This window comes from Salmo trutta, chromosome 19, assembly GCF_901001165.1.
Source record: "Salmo trutta chromosome 19, fSalTru1.1, whole genome shotgun sequence".
Classification (NCBI taxonomy): domain Eukaryota; kingdom Metazoa; phylum Chordata; class Actinopteri; order Salmoniformes; family Salmonidae; genus Salmo; species Salmo trutta.
This window is the reverse complement of record NC_042975.1, coordinates 18,564,738-18,575,909: the sequence shown is the minus strand read 5'-3', so window position 1 is coordinate 18,575,909 and position 11,172 is coordinate 18,564,738.

The following is an 11,172-nucleotide window of genomic DNA, read 5'->3' as shown; positions in this document are numbered from 1 at the left end:
CAGGAAGGCCAGCAGAAGCCCCAGCAAGGATCAACGCTCGCACATTATCTATGGAAAAACCAGAAACGGGCAGATAAGATATTTGACCATCATTCCATACACCTAAAGCTGAGTTCACAGAGACCATCTGAGTAAATCTAGGACAATCTCAACTAGCTGGTTTAGATTTTGGAACACTGAAACCTGTTCACAGACAAAATCCAAAACTGATCAATCCACATGTTCAATCTTTCTAAACTAAGAAAATCTCAGTTTTAGAACTTTGAAACTGGATTGTGTCAGATTTTCTGTTTTTGTTTTACCATTTCTCAGATGGTCTTCCTTGTTCACCACCGCAACCACCCAAGCCATAGACTGTTCCCTCTGCTTCTGCACAGCAAACGGTGCATCAAGTCTGACACCAAAAGGCTCCTGAACAGTTTATATCCCTAAGCCATAAGACTGCTAAATAGCTAACACAATAGCTTACAAAATGGCTACACGGACCGAGTTTACCCGAATTTTGCAGTCTCTATGCACATTCAAAGGGCCCTACACACTTACACACTGACACTCCAACACCCATACAATCACTCACTCCATCATTTCCTCACACACATATAATATGCACATACATATATACACATACATATATACTTACTGTACACACACCCACTCGCATACAGTTGAAGTCGGAAGTTTACATACACTTTAGCCTAATACATTTAAACTCAGTTTTTCACAATTCCTGGCATTTAATCCAAAAAATGTCCCTGTTTTAGGTCAGTTAGGATCACCACTTTATTTTAACAATGTGAAATGTCAGAATAATATTAGAGAGAATGATTTATTTCAGGTTTTATTTCTTTCATCACATTCCCAGTGGGTCAAACGTTTACATACACTCAATTAGTATTTGGTAGCATTGCCTTTAAATTCTTGAACTTAGGTCAAATGTTTCGGGTAGCCTTCCACAAGCTTCCCATAATAAGTTGGGTGAATTTTGGCCCATTCCTCCTGACAGAGCTGGTGTAACTGAGTCAGGTTTGTAGGCCCCCTTGCTCGCACACACTTTTTCAGTTCTGCCCACAAATTTTCGATGTGATTGAGGTCAGGGCTTTGTGATGGCCACTCCAATACCTTGAATTTGTTGTCCTTGAGCCATTTTGCCACAACTTTGGAAGTATGCATTTTCCATTTGGAAGACCCATTTGTGACCAAGCTTTTACTTCCTGACTGATGTCTTGAGATGTTGCTTCAATATAGCCACATAAGTTTCCTTCCTCCATGATGCCATCTATTTTGTGAAGTGCACCAACCCTCTGCAGCAAAGCACCCCCACAACATGATGCTGCCACCCTCGTGCTTCACGGTTGGGATGGTTTTCTTCGGTTTGCAAGCTTCCCCCTTTTTCCTCCAAACATAGCTATGGTCATTATGGCCAAACAGTTCTATTTTTGTTTCATCAGACCAGAGGACATTTCTCCAAAAAGTACGATCTTTGTCCCCATGTGCAGTTGCAAACCGTAGTCTGGCTTTTTTATGGCGGTTTTGGAGCAGTGGCTTCTTCCTTGCTGAGCGGCCTTTCAGGTTATGTCGATATAGGACTTGTTTTACTGTGGATATAGATACTTTGTACCTGTTTCCTCCAGCATCTTCACAAGGTCCTTTGCTGTTGTTCTGTGATTGAGTTGCACTTTTCGCACCAAAGTGCGTTCATCTCCAGGAGACAGAGATGCTCCTTCCTGAGTGGTATGATGGCTGCGTGGTCCCATGGTGTTTATACTTCTGTACTATTGTTTGTACAGATGCAAGTGGTACCTTCAGACATTTGGAAATTGCTCCCAAGGATGAACCAGACTTGTGGAGGTCTACAATTTTTTTTCTGAGGTCTTGGCTGATTTCTTTGATTTCCCCATGATGTCAAGCAAAGAGGTGCTGAGTTTGAAGGTAGGCCTTGAAATACATCTACAGGTTTGACTCAAATGATGTCAATTATCCTATCAGAAGCTTCTAAAGCCATGACATAATTGTGGAATTTTCTAAGCTGTTTAAAGGCACAGTCAACTTAGTGTATGTAAACTTATGACCCATTGGAATTGTGATCCAGGGAGTTATAAGTGAAATAATCTCTCTGTAAATAATTGTTGGAAAAATGACTTGTGTCATGCACAAAGTAGATGTTCTAACCGACTTGCCAAAACTATTGTTTGTTAACAATACATTTGTGGAGTGGTTGAAAAACGAGTTTTAATGACTCCAACCTAAGTGTATGTAAACTTCCGACTTCACCTGTACAATCATCATATACGCTGCTGCTACTCTGTTTATCATAAATCCTGATGCCGAGTTACCCCTATACATACATACACTATATACACAAAAGTATGTGGACACCCCTACAAATTCTTCTATTTCAGCCACACCCGTTGCTGACAGGTGTATAAAATTGAGCACATAGCTTTGCAATCTCCATAGAAAAAAAAGGGCAGTAGAATGTCCTTACTGAAGAGTTCAGTGACTTTCAACGTCATAGGATGCCACATTTTGTCCAATTTCTGCCCTGCTAGAGCTTCCCCGGTCAACTGTAAGTGATGTTATTGTGAAGTGAAAATACCTAGGAGCAACAATGGCTCAGCTGCGAGGTAGTAAGCCACACAAAGTCACAGAACGGGACCGGCGTGTGCTGAAGCGCATGGCACATAAAAATTGTCTGTCCTTGGTTGGAACAATCACTACTGAGTTCCAAACTGCCTCTGGAAGCAATGTCAGCACAATAACTGTTCGTCGGGAGCTTCATGTAATGGGTTCCCATGGCCAAGCAGTCGCACACAAGCTGGAGTGGTGTAAAGCTTGCTACCATTGGACTCTGGAGCAGTGGAATCGCATTCTTTTTTATTTTTTTTTATTTCACCTTTATTTAACCAGGTAGGAAAGTTGAGAACAAGTTCTCATTTACAATTGTGACATGGCCAAGATAAAGCAAAGCAGTTCGACACATACAACAACACAGAGTTACACATGGAGTAAAACAAACATAGTCAATAATACAGTAGAAAAATAAGTCTATATACAATGTGAGCAAATAAGGTGAGATAAGGAAGGTAAAGGCAAAATAGGCCATGGTGGCAAAGTAAATACATTATACCAAGTAAAACACTGGAATGGTAGATTTGAAGTGGAAGAAAGTGCAAAGTAGAAATATACTGCTCAAAAAAATAAAGGGAACACTAAAATAACACATCCTAGATCTGAATGAATGAAATAATCTTATTAAATACTTTTTTCTTTACATAGTTGAATGTGCTGACAACAAAATCACACAAAAATAATCAATGGAAATCCAATTTATCAACCCATGGAGGTCTGGATTTGGAGTCACACTCAAAATTAAAGTGGAAAACCACACTACAGGCTGATCCAACTTTGATGTAATGTCCTTAAAACAAGTCAAAATGAGGCTCAGTAGTGTCCACGTGCCTGTATGACCTCCCTACAACGCCTGGGCATGCTCCTGATGAGGTGGCGGATGGTCTCCTGAGGGATCTCCTCCCAGACCTGGACTAAAGCATCCGCCAACTCCTGGACAGTCTGTGGTGCAACGTGGCGTTGGTGGATGGAGCGAGACATGATGTCCCAGATGTGCTCAATTGGATTCAGGTCTGGGGAACGGGCGGGCCAGTCCATATCATCAATGCCTTCCTCTTGCAGGAACTGCTGACACACTCTAGCCACATGAGGTCTAGCATTGTCTTGCATTAGGAGGAACCCAGGGCCAACCGCCCCACATATGGTCTCACAAGGGGTCTGAGGATCTCATCTCGGTACCTAATGGCAGTCAGGCTACCTCTGACGAGCACATGGAGGGCTGTGTGGCCCCCCAAAGAAATGCCACCCCACACCATGACTGACCCACCGCCAAACCGGTCATGCTGGAGGATGTTGCAGGCAGCAGAACGTTCTCCACGGCGTCTCCAGACTCTGTCACGTCTGTCACGTGCTCAGTGTGAACCTGCTTTCATCTGTGAAGAGCACAGGGCGCCAGTGGCGAATTTGCCAATCTTGGTGTTCTCTGGCAAATGCCAAACGTCCTGCACGGTGTTGGGCTGTAAGCACAACCCCCACCTGTGGATGTTGGGCCCTCATACCACCCTCATGGTGTCTGTTTCTGACCGTTTGAGCAGACACATGCACATTTGTGGCCTGCTGGAGGTCATTTTGCAGGGCTCTGGCAGTGCTCCTCCTGCTCCTCCTTGCACAAAGGCGGAGGTAGCGGTCCTGCTGCTTGGTTGTTGCCCTCCTACGGCCTCCTCCACATCTCCTGATGTACTGGCCTGTCTCCTGGTAGCGCCTCCATGCTCTGGACACTACGCTGACAGACACAGCAAACCTTCTTGCCATAGCTTCCATTGATGTGCCATCCTGGATGAGCTGCACTACCTGAGCCACTTGTGTGGGTTGTAGACTCCGTCTCATGCTACGACTAGAGTGAAAGCGCCGCCAGCAATCAAAAGTGACCAAAACATTAGCCAGGGAGCATAGGAACAGAGAAGTGGTCTGTGGTCACCACCTGCAGAACCACTCCTTTATTTGGGGTGTCTTGCTAATTGCCTATAATTTCCACCTGTTGTCTATTCCATTTGCACAACAGCATGTGAAATTTATTGTCAATCAGTGTTGCTTCCTAAGTGGACAGTTTGATTTCACAGAAGTGTGATTGACTTGGAGTTACATTGTGTTGTTTAAGTGTTGAGCAGTGTAGAAATAATGGGGTGCAAAGGAGCAAAATAAATAAATAAATACAGTAGGGGAAGAGGTAGTTGTTTAGGCTAAATTATAGATGGGCTATGTGCAGTGATCTGTGAGCTGCTCTGACAGTTGGTGCTTAAAGCTAGTGAGGAAGATAAGTGTTTCCAGTTTCAGAGAATTTTGTAGTTCGTTCCAGTCATTGGCAGCAGAGAACTGGAAGGAGAGACGGCCAAAGGAGGAATTGGCTTTGGGTGTGACCAGAGAGATATACCTGCTGGAGCGCGTGCTACAGGTGGGTGCTGCTATGGTGACCGGTGAGCTGAGATATGGGGGGACTTTACCTAGCAGGGTCTTGTAGATGACCTGGAGCCAGTGGGTTTGGCAACGAGTATGAAGCGAAGGCCTGCCAACGAGAGCGTACAGGTCGCAGTGGTGTGTAGTATATGGGGCTTTGGTGACAAAACAGATGGCACTGTGATAGACTGCATCCAGTTTATTGAGTAGGGTATTGGAGGCTATTTTGTAAATGACATCGCCGAAGTCGAGGATCGGTAGGATGGTCAGTTTTACGAGGGTATGTTTGGCAGCAGGAGTGATGGATGCTTTGTTGTGAAATAGGAAGCCAATTCTAGATTTAACTTTGGATTGGAGATGTTTGATGTGAGTCTGGAAGGAGAGTTTACAGTCTAACCAGACACCTAGGTATTTGTAGTTGTCCACATATTCTAAGTCAGAACCATCCAGAGTAGTGATGCTGGACGGGCGGGCAGGTGTGGGCAGCGATCGGTTGAAGAGCATGCATTTAGTTTTACTTATATTTAAGAGCAGTTGGAGGCCACGGAAGGAGAGTTGTATGGCATTGAAGCTCGTCTGGAGGGTTGTTAACACAATGTCCAAAGAAGGGTCAGAAGTATACAGAATGGTATCGTCTGCATAGAGGTGGATCAGAGACTCACCAGCAGCAAGAGCGACATCATTGATGTATACAGAGAAAAGAGTTTGCCCAAGAATTGAACCTTGTGGCACCCCCATAGAGACTGCCAGAGGCCCAGACAACAGGCCATCCGATTTGACACGTTGAACTCTATCAGAGAAGTAGTTGGAGAACCAGGCAAGGCAATCATTTCAGAAACCAAGGCTCTGGAGTGATGAATCACGCTTCACCATCTGGCAGCCCGACTGACAAATCTGCGTTTGCGGATGCCAGGAGAACGCTATCTGCCCGAATGCATTGTGCCAACTATGAAGTTTGGTAGAGGAAAAATAATGGTCTGGGGCTGTTTCCATGGTTTGAGATAGGCCCCTTAGTTCCAGTGAAGGGAAATCTTAACGCTACAGCATACAATCACATTCTAGACAATTCTGTGCTTCCAACTTTGTGGCAACAGTTCGGGTACGCTTTTTCCTGTCTCAGCATGATAATGCCCCCGTGCACAAAGCGAGGTCCATACAGAAATGGTTTGTCGAGATCGGTGTGGAAGAACTTGATTAGCCTGCACAGTGCCCTGACCTCAACCCCATCAAACACTTTTGGGATTAATTGGAACGCCGCCTGCGAGCCTGGCCTAATCTCCCAACATCAGTGCCCAACCTCATGTAATGCTTTTGTGGCTGAATGGAAGCAAGTCCCCGCAGCAATGTTCCAACATCTAGTGTAAAGCCTTCCTAGAAGAGTGGAGGCTGATATAGCAGCGAAGGGGGACCAACTCCATATTAATGCCCATGATTTTGGAATGAGATGTTTGACGATCAGGTGTCTGTATACTTTTGGTAATGTAGTGTATCTACCTTTATCGATCCAGTATCCCAGCACATTGTAAATATGGTACTGGAACTGACCCTGCATACAGTATGCCTACTTACTTTATCGTGTTCTTATATCTTGTGTGTTTTTTGTTCTACCTTGTTATTTTTAGTATTACATTGTTATTGAATACTGCATTGTTGTGGTTAGAGCTAGCAAGAAAGGCATTTCACTGTACTTGTGCATGTGACATTAAAACTAGAATTCTACTGTGGAAATTTACACTGCACATTTTATGAATGGAAAACTCAAGTTATCGTATTCATTTTTTGTTTTCAATTTGTGTAATCCATTAATTCTAACTCTAAATTCTAACTCTAAATAAAGCTTGTTTTTTTGTGACCAATTTTGTATTATTAGACTTTCCGTCAAGTGTGCAGGTACAGTACATGATTATTGGATTTTATCATCAATGTAACTTATCATCAGCATAAACATCATCGTTTCCTTAATCATTCATTATACAAGTTATACTGCTTTAATTGTATAAAGGCCTAGAGGTTGCAGAAAACAATCCATGTTCATGTTAAAGAATCCATAAGAAACCATAGTAACTACCTGGTAATAAGCAGGCTATGAAAGAGAAAGAGAAAAAGAAAGAAGAGAAAGAAAGAGGAGGCCAGAAGTTTCAAATTGCTAAAAGCTATTCTGATCCATATTCATCCTCTTGGGAATCCCTTTCATTAGAGATTCCTCAACCTTCTTTCTATGGTTTTCATATTTCAATTTTGACTATATTGCATAAGAGGCATATTATTTTGGCATTGAACTTTTGCCCATTTCCTCCCTGCTTGACAAGTGAGAAGCCAAGCAGTCGCTTGACTGAACCATGATGGGGGTTTGGATGTCTCAACTCTCTGACTTGATTTACGACTCAAATTCCACTCAGTTCAGCATCGCACATACGGAAGGTAAAACGTCTACAGTAAAATGTCCTCATAACTTCTCTCTCCCCATCTCTTTCACTTCTACCTCTACCCTTAAAACTGACTCTAAAAGAAGATTGAGGAAATTAAGTAACCTACTGCAAGCTCACAGACACAGTATCAGGTTACTTTCAGCAAAACCCCCTGGATAGCTAATCTGTTTGGTCAACAAAGCAGTGACAAATCACTCCTCAATCCTTCTGCTCACCTCCCTTGAAATACCACACTACCTGAAATTAAATGTATTTCAACTGCAATATAAATAACAGTTTTGTCACAATTAAAAAAGCAAATGCTTGAACTCTCCAATGAGTTCAGGGAATTTGAGTAGCCGTGTCTCTGTTACGCTCAGCCAAATATTGATGACTGAAGTTCAGATCAGGTGACACATTCTTGTTGTTCCCTTATTTGGGAATGGTGTTCCCCCAATGAAGTGTGTGTGTGTGTGTGTGTGTGTGTGTGTGTGTGTGTGTGTGTGTGTGTGTGTGTGTGTGTGTGCCCATTTGATGGGAAGTTTTGAAAGATTTCAAAAAGGTAATAGATAGTATAATCAAATAAAATATTGTTTGTCACATGCTTTGTAAACAACAGGTGTAGACTAACAATGAAATGCGTATTTACTGGCCCTGCCAAACAATGCAGAGAGAAAAAGAATAAAAAGATAATACCTTCATTGTAGAATAATCAAACAAATTGAGATATTTACCAATGTACTTACAAAGTTTGCAAGATCATTGCATTTTAAACTCAATGAGGAAAATGTTGTGATGCAATAAAAGTATTTAAAAAATGAAAGACTAACAATCACTCTTCACATCTGCTGCGGTCGATAGCTGATGTACGGTGAACGTACTGGAACCAAATAGTTGCTTTGCATCACCCAGGTGCCAAGACTAACTGAAAAATAGGTAGCAAAATTATCACTGGTCAGTTACCCCAATACAATACATTTCTTTAAAAAAAAGACTGGTTTATTGAGAACACACCGGGAAAAACAACCTCTTCCAATTCAAGGCCTCGCTGCTAACCTAGCAAATTTGCAGTCTACTGCACTCAAGGCTTGCCTAGCCTCCATCAGAGGAGAGACCCAGAGAGCCCGTACATGGAAAATTAATGTTGGATTTTTAAAAAAAATGCAATGAATACAACATGCTGACAAAAACACGCACAGCTTCTACGATGCTGTCAAGTCCTTCAAAGAAAAAACATAAACCCGGTGAGATCCGTAGATGGACCCACACTCATCAAAGAAAAACATCTGATATTAAAAAGATGGGCTGAGCGCTTCAGTACCCTTCTCAAAAAGAGAAATTCAACAGAGCACTCAAAAAGCTGCCCAACAATCCCTACTGTCCATCAACTGGACTCTCCCCCCTGTTTCTCTGAGGTTCTACAGACCATTAATGGTCTTAAAAAAAACAAAAGCCCAGGCCCAGACGGACTCCCTGCTGAGATCTACAAGCATGCAGGATACCTCCTCCCTCACTTGCCGCCTTCACCTACTCGACAAACACCATCTGGTCTTCTTAAGCCATACCTCAGGAGTGGAAGGATACCAACATTGTCACCATTTTCAAATGAAAGGTGCAAAACAGACTGTGGAAAAAGCAGAGGAGTCTCTCGTCTCAGTTGCTGGCAAAGCATGTCATCCTGTTCCTCACCGTAGTCACTCTCAATCAATTAATCAAATGTATTTGTAAACGCCCTTTTTACATCAGCAGATGCTAAGCTACAGGACTGTTTTGCTAGCACAGACTGGAATATGTTCTGGGACTCCACCAATGGAATTGAGGAGAACAGGACATCTGTTATTGGCTTCATAAATAAGTGCATTGATGATGTCGTCCCCACAATGACCATACGTACATACCCCAACCAGAAGCCATGGATTACAGGCAGCATCTGCACTGAGCAAAAGGCTAGAGCTGCCGCTTTCATGGAGCGAGACTCTAACCCGGAAGCTTATAAGAAATCCCGCTATGCCCCCAAACGAACCAGCAAAGCGTCAATACAGGACTTAGATCGAGTCGTACTACACTGGCTCTGACCCTCGTCGGATGTGGCAGGGCCTGCAAACCATTACAGAGTACAAAGGGAAGCACAGCCAACAGCTGTCCAGTGACACGAGCCTACCAGATGAGCTAAACTACCTTTATGCTCGCTTCGAGGCAAATAACACTGAAACATGCATGATAGCACCAGCTGTACCGGAAGACTGTGTGATCACGCTCTTCGCAGCCAATGTGAGTAAGACCTTTAGACAGGTTAACATTCACAAGGCCGCAGGGCCAGACGGATTACCAGGACGTGTACTGCGAGCATGCACTGACCAACTAGCAAGTGTCTTCACTGACATTTTCAACCTCTCCCGGTCCGAGTCTGTAATACCAACATGTTTTAAGCAGACCACCATTGTGCCTGTGCCCAAGAACACTATGGTAACCTGCCTAAATGACTACCGACCCGTAGCACTCAAAACTGTAGCCATGAAGTGCTTTGAAAGGCTGGTCATGGCTCACATCAACACCATCATCCCAGAAACCCTAGACCCACTCCAATTTGCATACCGCCCAAACAGATACACAGATGATGCTATTGCATGATGCTATTGCATGATGCTATTGCACTCCACACTGCCCTTTCCCACCTGGACAAAAGGATCACCTATGTGAGAACGCTATTCATTGACTACAGCTCAGCGTTCAACACCATAGTGCCCTCAAAGCTCATCAATAAGCTAAGGACCCTGGGATTAAACACCTCCCTCTGCAACTGGATCCTGGACTTCCCCAGGTGGTAAGGGTAGGTAACAACACATCCGCCACGCTGATCCTAAACACAGGGGCCTCTCAGGGGTGCTTGCTCAGCCCCTCCTGTACTCCCTGTTCACTCATGACTGCACGGCTAGGCACGACACCAACACCATCATTAAATTAGCAGATGACACAACAGTGGCAGGCCTGATCACCGACAACAACGAGACAGCCTATAGGGAGGAGGTCAGAGACCTGGCCGTGTGGTGCCAGGACAACAACCTCTCCCTCAACGTGATCAAGTCAAAGGAGATGATTGTGGACTATAGAAAAAAGAGGACCGAGCACACCCCCATTCTCATCGACGGGGCTGCAGTGGATCAGGTTGAGAGCTTCAAGTTCCTTGGTGTCCACATCACCAACAAACTGACATGGTCGAAGCACACCATGACAATCGTGAAGCGGGCATGACAAAACCTATTCGCCCTCAGGAAACTGAAAAGATTTGGCATGGGTCCTCAGATCCTCAAAAGGTTCTACAGCTACACCATCGAGAGCATCCTGACTGGTTGCATCACTGCCTGGTATGGCAACTGCTCGGCCTCTGACCGCAAGGCACGACAGAGGGTAGTGCGAACGGCCCAGTACATCACTGGGGCCAAGCTTCCTGCGATCCAGGACCTCTATACCAGGCCGTGTCAGAGGAAGACCCTAAAAATTGTCAAAGACTCCAGCCACCCTAGTCATGAACTGTTTTATCTGCTACCGCATGGAAAGCGGTACCGGAACACCAAATCTAGGTCCAAGAGGCTTCTAAACAGCTTCTACCCCCAAGCCATAAGACTCCTGAACATCTAGTCAAATGGCTACCCAGACCATTTTCATTGCCCCCCCCCCCCCCTTTACACCATCGCTACTCTCTGTTGTCTTCTATGCATTGTCACTTTAATAACTCTATCTA